At 41.3% G+C, this 12715-nt stretch overlaps 1 protein-coding gene across 1 annotated transcript in view; it reads left to right on the top strand.

Annotated features, from left to right (window-relative positions):
- The window catches only part of PAX5 (paired box 5), a 278680-nt gene that overhangs the window by 244007 nt on the left and 21958 nt on the right, over window positions 1-12715 (top strand). The window lies entirely within an intron of this gene.

The raw sequence follows: 12715 nt of genomic DNA, 5'->3' as shown, positions 1-12715 counted from the left end.
GCAGATTCAGTACTTTCACAGAGTGAGATTGCTGTCACTCACAAAATGGTGGAGCTGCTAATTCACAGAATTGTGTGCTCATTGGAATACACACATGCAGTCTATGCAACTGAGGTCTGAGCAGAACATAGAGCTGCGTGGATGGGATTAGTGGTGTTGCTGGGGGGAGGAGACAGAGCGGAGTAGATGGGGGAGACAGAAAGGCATGGATGCTGGAAAACAGATCAGCGCTGATGGGTAAAGACAGATTAGTGTGGATGAGGAATACAGACTAGCACAATGTGAGAACACACAACAGTAGGGATTGGGGAAGACAGACTGGTGCGGATGGGTGGAAAGACAGAATGGTGTGGGTAGGAGGGGAAAGACAGAGTGGCATGGTTGGGGGACAGAGTGGTGCAGTTGGAGGAAGAAAGAGTGGCAGAGATGAGGGGAAGACAGTGATGAATCAGTGAGAGCCATCTATGCATCTGTGTTAAAATTTGAATTTGTGTAAAATAAATATTAAAAAAGGGAAATAAACCCCCCTCCCCCATACACAACCAGCTCTTGGCTTTTCACCACCAGGCCTGGTTGTGAAAATATGGTGGACAAATGATGTAGGGTTCCCCCATATTAAGCACAACCAGCACCAGGCAAATCAGAACCAGTCCTAGTTGCCAATATATGGGGGACAAATGATGTAGGGGTCCTCTGTATTTAGCGCAACCAGCTCTAAACCAGCACTGGACTTATGGTACTTCTATTTTTTTACACCACATTACACTATCAACCTGGCACCCACCACCTCAGAGGTGCCGTGGATAGCCCCGGACTATCAACCTAGGCCAGGGGTGTCCTAGAGAGAAGTCCCCAGCTCCTCAGGGATCACCGACCTGAGCTGACTAGCAGTCAGTGTTGATGCTTCGGCTGGGGGGCCCAGTGAAAGGGCTCCCCTGACTGTGGCATCAGCCCCCCACTAGAAAAAGCCTGGAGCTGACTCTGGAAAATACAGTGGAACCCTACAAATTGTTTTCCACTGTATTTCCAGAACCAGGACTGGCTCAGAGCCCAGTGCTGGTTGAGCTGAATATGGGGGACCCCTATGTTGTTTGTCCCCCATATTTTGGCAACCAGGACTAATTCCGATTAGCCTGGTGCAGGTTGTGCTTAATACGGGGGGCCCCTACATTGTTTGTCCTCCGTATGTTGCACACCAGTACTGGGTCACTAAAAGCCCAGTGCTGGTTGCTCTTTTGCATTTCTTTTTGTTTTTTATACATGTTACGTTTTATTTTTACACACAGATGCAGGCTTCATGAGCCTGAATCTGCCGCTGACACCAGCTACCTCTCCCCCAGGTCCTACTGATTGCCACTTGCCTCGCCTAGGCCACTACCATCCACACCATCACCTACATTCTCCTCCGGGTCTCAGCTGTCGCTAATGCCCGCTACCTCCCCCCAGGTCCCGGCTACAGCAAACGCCAGCTTCCTTCCCCCCAGTCCAGGTCCCTGCTACCGCCCGCAGAAGACAGCCATCTTGGTGCACCCAAGTGAAGCCACAGTGAGTACACCTGCTGGAGGCTCCTACTGAGGCTGTGCAAGGAATTGAATATTCCTATCTCTATAATGGTGCAATTGTGAGGTAATAGTTTAAAAATTGTAACTTTCTCAATTACCTGAACCCCAAAAGGCCCTACACTGGAACAATAGCTATCTAATAAAACAAACCCCAAGTTATGCCTTCCCAAAAATCCCCCATAGAGAACAGAAAAAACTGACCGTTGGATCTCCCAAATCATAATTTTTTATTTTTTTGCCCTGAAATTTGTCATGAAGCACCAAGCGACAGTTCTACCTGCCTGTGCCAATTTCAGCTCGGTAGCTTTTGAGGTGTAGCCCCTTAAACACCATGCTCGCCCCCATTTTTTTCTTATTCAGCCTTAATATAAGGACACAACTGTGCCCTTATAATTAGGGGTGTGCACCGGCCACTTTTCGTGTTTTGTGTTTGGTTTTGGATCTGGATCTTTCTTCGTGTTTTGGATCTGGATTGGTTTTGCCAAAACCACCCTTCCGTGTTTTGGGTTCTGGGTTTTGTGTTTTGGATCTGTATTTTTTTGAAAAAAAGCATAAAAACAGCTAAAATCACAGAATTTGTAGGTTTTTCTGCTCCTATGCTATTATTAACCTCAATAACCTTAATTTCCACTCATTTTCAGTCTATTCTGAACACCTCACACCTCACAATAGTGTTTTTATGTCCAAAAGGTTGCACCGAGGTAGCTGGATGACTATGCTAAGCGACACGAGTGGGCGGCACAAACACGTGACCCATCTAGGCGTGATACTGCAGTGGCAGACAAGATGGCAGTTTGAAAAACTAGGCCCCAAACTGTACATAATGCAAAGAAAAAAAAGAGGTGCAAGATGGAATTGTCCTTGGGCCCTCCCACCCACCCTTATGTTGTATAAACAGGACATGCACACTTTAACAAACCAATCATTTCAGCGCCAGGGTCTGCTACACAACTGTGGCTGAAATGATTGGTTTGTTTGGGCCCCCACAAAACAAGCTGGCAATTAATGTGTCCCTGCACAAACTGGCTCTACGGAGGCAAGATGTCATCCTCATCCTCCTCATCCACCGATTCCTCACCCTCTTCAGTGTGTACATCCTCATCCTCACAAAGTATTAACTCATCCCCACTTGAATCCACCACCACAGGTCCCTCTGTACGTTCTGGAGGCTGGTCTCCCTGGAAGAGCTGATAATTCATTTTGATGAACATCATCTTCTCCACATTCTGTGGAAGCAACCTCCTACGCCTTTCGCTGACAAGGTTCCCGGCTGCACTAAACACTCTTTCGGAGTACACACTGGAGGGGGGCAACTCAGGTAAAATAGAGCCAGTTTGTACAGGGGCCTCCAAATTGCCTCTTCCAAATTGCCTCTTTTTCCTGCCAGTACAGGTATGGACTGTCTGACATGCCTACTTGGATGCTGTCACCGACGTAATCCTCCACCATTCTGTCAATGGTGACAGTATCATATGCAGTGACAGTAGACATGTCAGAAATTGTTGCCAGGTCCTTCAGTCCGGACCAGATGTCCAAACTTGGTCCTGCCTGCCCTGCATCACCGCCAGCGGGTTGCTTAGGATACCTAAGTTTTTTCCTGGCAGCCCCAGTTGCGGGAGAAAATGAAGAAGGAGCTGTTGACGTGTCACGTTCCGCTTCAGCTGACTGTGTGTTCACCAGCAGGTCTTTGCATCTCTGCAGGCTTGTGTTGGCCGGAAAGAGAGACACCACATAGGCTTTAAACCTAGGATCGAGCACGGTGGCCAAAATGTAGTGGTCTGATTTCAACAGATTGACCACCCTGGAATCCTGGCAAAGCGAATGAAGGGCTTCATCCACAAGTCCCACATGCCGAGCAGAATCGCTACATCTTAGCTCCTCCTTCACTTTCTCCAGCTGCTTCTGCAAAAGCCTGATGAGGGGAATGACCTGACTCAAGCTGGCAGTGTCTGAACTGACTTCATGTGTGGCAAGTTCGAAGGGCTGGAGAACCTTGCACAACACGGAAATCATTCTCCACTGTGCTTGAGTCAGGTGCATACCCCCTCCTTTGCCTATGTCATAGGTGGATGTATAGGCTTGAATGGCCTTTTGCTGCTCCTCCATCCTCTGAAGCATATAGAGGGTTGAGTTCCACCGCGTCACAACCTCTTGCTTCAGGTGATGGCGGGGCAGGTTCAAGAGTGTTTGCTGGCGCTCCAGTCTTCGGCACGCAGTCGCTGAATGGCAAAAGTGGGCAGAAATTTTTCGGGCCACCCAAAGCGTCTCCTGCACGCCCCTGTCGCTTTTCAGAAAATTCTGCACCACCAAGTTTATTGTGTGAGCAAAACATGGGACGTACTGGAATTTGCCCAAATGTAATGCCCGCACAATATTGGTGGCGTTGTCAGATATCACAAATCCCCAGGAGAGTCTAAGTGGGGTAAGCCACTGGGCGCTGATTTTCCTCAGTTTCTCTAAGAGGTTGCCGGCGGTGTGCCTCTTACTGAAACCAGTGATACACAGCGTAGCCTGCCTTGGAATGAGCTGGCGTTTCTGAGATGCTGCGACTGGTGACGCTGCTGCTGTTGCTGCGTAAGGTGATACATCTACCCAGTGGGCTGTCACAGTCATATAGTCCTTAGTCTGCCCTGTTCCACTTTTCCACATGTCCGTGGTTAAGTGGACATTGGGTACAACTGCATTTTTCAGGACACTGAGGACACTTTTTCTGACGTTTCTGTACAGTCTTGGTATCGCCTGCCTAGAGAAGTGGAATCTAGACGGGATTTGGAACCGGGGACACACTACCTCCAGCAATTGTCTAAATCCCACTGCACTAATGGCGGATACCGGACACACGTCTAACACCAACATAGCAGTCAAGGCCTCAGTTATACGTTTTGCTTCAGGATGACTGCTGTCATACTTCATCCTCCTCGCTAAGGACTGTTGGAGGGTCAATTGTTTAGTAAAAGTAGTGGTGTTCATACTTCCTCTCTGGGATGATGAACGACTCCCAGCAGCAGCAACATCAGCAGCAGCAGCAGGAGGCTTAGCAATGCAGGATCCTCTGGAGGAATCCAGGATAGGAGAGTCAGTCATGCCAGTGACATGGCCTGCAGGACTACATCCGATCCTGACTAAGGAGGAAATTGACGAGGAGGGAGTTGACGGTGTGGTTTGCAGGCGCTTGGATACAACAGGACAACGGGATTTAGGTGTCCCTGGACTGCTTATGGTCTTAGCCAAAGTTTCTGAACTTGACAGTAACTTATTATGAACGCGCTGCAGGTGCCGTATAAGGGAGGATGTTCCTAGGTGGTTAACGTCCCTACCCCTACTTATTCCACCTTTACATAAGGTACATATGGCAAGACAGTTGTTGTCCGGATTTGGATAGAAATATTGCCAGACCAAAGAGGTGGAATGTTTGGTCTTCTGCCCAGGCATGACCGTGATGGGCTTTTTCATCCCACGGACAACAACTGTCTCCCCCGGAGCCTGATTTAAACAAACCACATCACCATCAGAATCCTCCTCGCCAACTTTATCCTCAGCGCCAGCTACACCAGTATCCTCATCCTGTTGTACTTCAACAGTGACATCTTCAATTTGCATATCAGCAAGTGGACTGTGGGTGCTCCTTTCAGCACTTGCAGGGGGCATGCAAATGGTGGAAAGAGCCACCTCTTCCCGTCCAGTGCTGGGAAGGTCAGGCATCGCAACCACCACCACACTTGGACTCTCCTTGGGGATTTGTGATATCTTCTTAGAAAGCACAGTTCTTCGCTGTGCTTTTGCCAGCTTAACTCTTTTGATATTTTTAGTGGGAGGAGGGCTTCCATCGTCATGTGAAGCTGAACCACTAGTCATGAACATACGAGGGATCGACCTTAGCCGTTCCTTGCCACTTCATGTCGTAAATGGCATATTGGCAAGTTGGTACATTTCTCTTCAGCTGATTTAAATGTTTTTTTCAAGGTCATTTTCCTGAACTTTGCCATTTGGGATTGTATGTGCCCTCTATTATGACATTGGGCATCGGCCTTGGCAGACGACGTTGATGGCATGTTATCGTCTATGTCATGACTAGTGGCAGCAGCTTCAGCACAAGGAGGAAGTGGTTCTTGATCTTTCTCTATTTTATTTTTATCGGAGAAAGTTTGGTCCTCCATTTATGTTATATCGATTTGATATATACCTGCGGCTAAACACAGAAAATATTTCTTTATTTTTTCTGGAGAGTAGTGCACTTTGTGGGTTACACCAGCCTTTAAGAAATGAGCCAGCCGGCTCTTTACTTATGGGACACAGGCGCATGCTTGGCGCTGCTCCTTTGTTGATGCACGTGCGGCTACTGCGCACACAATTCACAAACACAGAAAATAATTTTTTTTTTGGTTTGGACTGGAGTGTACTTTGGGGGTTACAGCACCCTTTAACAGTCAAGCCAGCCGGCCCTTTACTTATGACACAGGCGCACGCTTGGCACTACTTTGTTGATGCACGTGCAGCTACTGCGCACACAATTCACAAACACAGAAAATAATTTTTTTTTTGGTTTGGACTGGAGTGTACTTTGGGGGTTACAGCACCCTTTAATGGTCAAGCCAGCCGGCCCTTTACTTATGACACAGGCGCACGCTTGGCACTACTTTGTTGATGCACGTGCAGCTACTGCGCACACAATTCACAAACACAGAAAATAATTTTTTTTTTGGTTTGGACTGGAGTGTACTTTGGGGGTTACAGCACCCTTTAACGGTCAAGCCAGCCGGCCCTTTACTTATGAAACAGGCGCATGCTTGGCACTACTTTGTTGATGCACGTGCGGCTACTGCGCACACAATTCACAAACACACAAAAAATATTTTTTTTTTAGCACTTGGGGGGAGCACCCCTGATGGACAGAGCACCCCCTGGACAACACTACAGCACCCCTTTAGGACTGGGACACTGCACAGGACCTTGGAGTGGACACAGCCCCTATGGAGAACTGACTGCACAACACAGTCCAGCCAGCCCCTGTGGACTTTGAAGTAGTGGACACAGCCCCTATTAACAACAGCAGCACAGCACAACACAGCCAGCCCCTATGGACTTTGAAGTAGTGGACAACAGCAGCACAGCGCAGCACAGCACAGCACAACACTACTCTGCACTACACTACACTACACTACACAGCCTAGCCAGCCCTAACTCCCACCCTCCCTCTTCACTGTCCACAGCCGAGTGAGAAAATGGCGCCGACACGGGTACCTTATATAGGATCCAAAACCCGCGAGACCCGGAAGGCGGGATGATGACGTTTTGCCTCGATTTCAGATCCGAGTCAGGCGGGAAAAGTCGAACCTGACTCGGATCTGCCTCGGATCGGGGGGGCTCGGGGGGGTTCAAATTTCAGAAATCCGAACCCGCTCACCCCTACTTATAATATATACAGCAGAATCAACCAATTTCCTGCACTCACATACCAGATCAATGCCCATATGAGGGTGCATCCTCAAAACCATAAATATGGTAAATTACAAATCCAGATGTTTTTCCCAAATATGGGTAGAATAGAGGGCACTCACCAATGTTAAAGTATCATGCTTTTTAATCTTTCAACACTCTATTGCCTGGGATTGTGAAGTGTCGCATGTACACATAGTGGTGGCTTTGTTGTGATAATAAAGTCTTAAAGGTCCTTTGGAACTGAAATGTCGACAGACAATTTTTTACCTGGCCATAACAAAATGTTGAAACATTAAAAAGTGTGATACGTTAACTCTGGTGAGTGCCCTTTATTTTAACCAAATATATATATATATATATATATATATATATATATAATTATATACTAGCTGGGGTGCCCAGCATTTCCCGGTTTGAAGAATGGACCTTGATGTACATCTGCAGTCTTTAATTTTTACATTGCAGACCAACATTGGAGACCATGGCATATGAAAATTTTCTTTGAGAAAATTAGTAACTATCAGTGCTGCTGCAGTGATACTCTGACTCAGTGCTCTTCTGTTGGAGCTCTACCTCCCCCCCACTGGTACATATCAGCCTGTGCGTTCATATTAGAACAGTTTTAGGCACTGAAAGACATCCTGAGTGAGCATGCTTAAACCAAAATGAAATCAGACTCCATGGCCTAGGCAAAACCCTAATCCTGGACAAACTACACCAAAAATGACAAATTTGGTGGAGCAAGGGACAAAACACTGGCCGTTCATAATGGACAAACAGACAGATAGACACACAAACACACATGTTCTCACTTATTATATAGATAATCTTCTTATATTATTATATAATCTCCAACAGGCTATGACATTTTTATATTTTTTTCCAAAAACATTTTACCAATAAAAATTATGCTTTAATTTCCCCTAGCCAATGATACTGTATTAATCAAAGCTAGTGAGCAACAAATATGTGGTGTGTTGGATGGTACAGTGCAATATATTTAGAGTGCTGTAGGATATTAAAAAGCAATGATTTAACCTATACAGTAGCTCTGTGTGCTGATGTTATTAAAAAATTTAATGCTGAACTTAACTGCAGATTTTTATAACCATAATTGATTACTTATTTTCATTACTTTTAAATGTTTCATTCTAACTTGTACTTTTTACATTTTAAATTATATCCAGTTGTGCTCAATATTACTATTATACAATTAGTTTTGTTCCTAATAATTATAAACATATAGGTCATCCATGAGTCTGATTATGGAAAGGATCACTGTACTGTAATAGAATATATTGCATTTATGCAGAAACTGTAGTTAACTACACAGAATTGTCTATGGAAATATATTTATACAACAGAATCCTTGAAGTGCTACTGATGTAACCAGGCTTTGACTTGCTGAAGTGTGGAAAAGCTTTAATGCAAAGTGACATTCTTGCAGGAAGTCTGCAACCTCAATGTAGATTGGTAGTGTTCCGAGAGGAAGCACAGACATGGACTGCAGGATATTTTTAAGGCTGGTTAACACACACAGGCTGAACCTAGATAATGGCAAGTGCTGGTTAATGAAGAAAAATGATTCAATTTCATGCTGGTTTGGTCTAAGAACTTCCTTACCATTTTAGTCATTATTTCCCAACTTGATGTTCAACATAAATGATTTCATTTAATACAATGTTCCTGTTCTTTTGCAGTAGATGTGACTTGTACATGTTGTGTAATTTAACAGCTAGTGGCAGGAATCCTGAGATGAAATGCATACTTACAATATAAGTCCATCCATCCTGTTGAAACCTTGAATCAATTTACTGTGACAATGCAGTTTATTTTATTTATTTTTATTTTAATAATCTTTATAACCTAAAGCATTTACTACAGTGGATAGTGTGTGACTGGAGGGGTTAACAGTGTTTATTTTCTATTTTGTGTTAAATAAAAGTCATACAATATATTGCCATTTTGAATAGCACTCCAAATCGAGACCATATTCTTAGGTCATAAAACTCTGCAGTGTTTGACCTAATTTCACATTAGGGAGTACTCTAGTCATTATTAGAGATACTCAAACATTTCAAACTGGTTAGAAATTTGATCGAATTTCAAAAATATGGACACAAACATGTTAATAGTAGACTTGTCAACAGACCCCAATCCTAATTTGTGGTTTATGTTCAGTGTTCACTGTTCATGTTAAGTTTGTTGTTTGCATAAAAGTTTGTATTTTCAGTTTTTACACTAAATATTTTTAATTAATAAAAAACACATTTTAGATATTTTTATTTACATTAAATTATTGTGTTTAAAGTGTACACTTCAAGTTTTCTTTTCAGTTTTTGCAATTTGCAATTAAAAACTTACAAAAAGTATATATTTTAGCTTATCTGTGTATGAGCTGATTGGTACCTGTATAATATGAACCAGCTCAAATATGATCAAATAAAGTAGGAATGGACCAGGAGCATTTTCTGCCTGCCTCACAGCTGTCATCTGCTGCATGAAGCATATGGACACCAATAAGCTTTGTCTAAAATTGGACCAGTTCACAGACCAAATTGCCCATCTGACACTGGTCCAGCTCAACCATATGATTCTTTAACTGACTGTATTAAATAACATCACAGAATACTTTCAAAATTAGTCATGTGACACAAATGACCATTATTCCTCAATCATAAGTTATATTTGACAGAAGTGACCATCACTACTCTTCAAATATAATTTATGGCATCACTACTCCTCAAATATAAACGTATAATTTATAATATATTTCACATATATTCATGTTTCTGGTTGATTATATGAAACTAAAACTGTAGAAAGACTGAAATTAAGATGATGGTGATTTGTTAAAAAAAAAGAAATGAAAAATAAAACTTTATATTGATTTTAAAACGCATTGGTAAAATATAAATGCTGTAGGTTTTATCCCAATTGTGATTATATTTTTACTTTAAAATAACTTTTTAAATTTTTCCTAAATGACACTAACCTATTTTCATATGAGACTAGTATACAATTTACTGTAAAATGTCATCTAAGTTAATAATTGAATATTTAACTTTATTTTCAATTTAACTTTTGTAATGGAATTTTGAAGTAATATGGTTTTGACTTGGATTTCCTTTTTCCCTGCATAGCTATATCCAAAATCATATACAATATGTTGATGTAGATTGTGATAGCAAATTAAATGTTTTATATCCTAACTAAAGGTGGCAGAAGGTTGTCTTTAAAATAGAAAAATATATAAATATAAAAGAGACATAATGTAGTGAAACACTTATGTATATATTTACTGGAAATTACTTTTTAGACAGTTAACTATTATATTTCATTATATTTTGGTAAGTTTTTAAATAGTTTTGAAATACAAAAGTTAGAATAAAGCTTTATACAATTTCTTGTGATATGTTAACTGATATTCAAATTGTTGATGTGCAAACTTGCACAAAATAATATTCTATACATTTTTAATGGTGGGATAAAATGTTTTGGGAGTCAAGGTAAATATTTGGCAATGCCTTTGCCCTGATATGACATCATTATGTAGTGACTATGTAATCATTTTATGTCACTATACATAGATAACAGTTTCAGTGGCTTGCACATCAGTGTATATCACAAAAGCCATTATTATTACATTGGGGCACAGCATAATTGGTATGTGATACAGTGAATGTCTGGCTTGTATGTGGTTCTGTTGCCTTATTATTAATGGTTAAGAAAAGGAAGAATATGTCGGCTCCACTTAACTGTTTCTAGTAATCTTGTTTTTCCAACAACTTTATCTGTTTCTATGTTATGACAGTCATAATGGATCTAAAAGAGACTTAGTTAGGTTTCTTGATTGCAAGACAGAAAGTGAGGTCACTGCTATAACTGCACCTCCTAATTTGCCTGCTACTCCTCCTGCTGATCTTGCAGCCCAATATACATACTGTAGAGCAAAAGAAACAGGATAGGAAAGACCAAATAGTTTAAAAAACACAATATATCTGGCAATATCACTACAATAGCTGTAATTGATCCATTCAGGCTTTAAATTAATGCATTAGTTGCTATATACTCCCCAACATTTAAGTTTGCATTGATGCTTTCTTTCAATGTGGTTATTGAAGACTGGATTTTTACAACTGAGAAATCTGACTTGTGTGCATTTACCATTTACTTGTTTTTCATACATAGGGGTCCATTTATCAATTATCGGATTTTAATCCCGATAATTAAAATTTCTTAATGTCGCTCTTCATAGCAATAAGAAATTCTGTACCATACATATGTATTAAAAATTACATCCAGGGTCAAGAGCTCTGACAGGAGCCCATCCCTGCAATGTTTAAAGTAAAATGATCACATCAGCAATCCATTTACTGTATGCTGTGGGACTTTGAGTGGCCTACTGCACATGCATGGACATCAAACAGCAATTGCGCAAGGGACCATTATCGGGGAGGGATCCAGAGGATCAGAAAAAATACATATATATCACTGGTTTACCATCACCACGTATTTGGACCTTCTTAAAGCGCCCTGTATTTAGTTGTTTGGGGATCCGGAGGATCCCTCTTCTTGTAAATTCTATTATATGTAGCCTATAGGCTGCAATGGCTTATGTCATTTTAAGATTACCGAGCTTGGTAAATTTCAAAATAGTGCTATCAGAAAAGGTGGATATATATCCAATATCTGCTGCAGAACCCCTGCAATACATCCAGGGGATACTTACATTTTGTGGGTTTCCCCAAAAATTACCAATTTTCAGGGGATTTCCCGCAAAATTTGTTTAATAAATATGATCCATAGTACACATCTTCTCAGTTGCACTACTTACCGATCTCTCTACTCTCTTTCAGGTTCTCCATACTATTACAGTGCAGCAAGAGGAGCAGCGCCCCCTGCAGCCGCCACTGCCTATGACCGTCACTGACAGAATTCAACAAGAACATAAGCACTTACAACACCTATTATTTGTGGAAATTGTACAATATGAATTATCCTACTATGATATCTTGAGAAGAAAATAAGGAGTACTCCAGAATTGTCACATTGGACAACCGATAATTTATTTTCCAACCATCTTTTCAATTATGGGAGCTGGTTCTTCATTTTCATTTTACACTTCATGTCCTAATATTTGTAACCTTATGAATATTGGAATGGTAAATTGCTTTGGCTACATTGGGATGGATGAAAACAGTTAAACATATCTTTTATTTTAAATTTTTTTACTATGCAGCCTCATTGTAAATAACATATGAGAGGCGCATAGCATAAACTGTAACATGATACAAGTTTGTAACTGAAAGTGCTTACAGTATACAGTACTTACAATATTTTATAAAATTCTGCACTGAAAGATTTCAGTAAGCTTTAATTCAACATTATACCAGATTACCTTCCACTATGGCTACATTTGAGGCTGATGTCAATATGTATATTTAATTAATCAAATAATGTTACATGATTTCCAATACATATGGTATTCTTCATTGTGCTGTCGATGAATCAACACCTCAAAGTGTTTTTTTAAGGAAAGCAGATATTAGATGTCTTTCAATGTATATCATTTTCCTACGAATAACACCACATAATACAACATTTATTGTCAAATCAATTTAAACTATATGTGAAAAAAATCTATTTTGTAAAAGAGATACAGTAGGGGATTTTTTGCTAGACAGACATGTTTTAATAAAATGCTACTTTAC

Source organism: Taudactylus pleione, unplaced genomic scaffold (genome assembly GCF_031769625.1).
Source record: "Taudactylus pleione unplaced genomic scaffold, aTauple2 ptg000967l, whole genome shotgun sequence".
Taxonomy (NCBI): Eukaryota; Metazoa; Chordata; class Amphibia; order Anura; family Myobatrachidae; genus Taudactylus; species Taudactylus pleione.
Note: the sequence above shows the minus strand (reverse complement) of the source record. Positions and strands in the feature narration are given on the sequence as shown.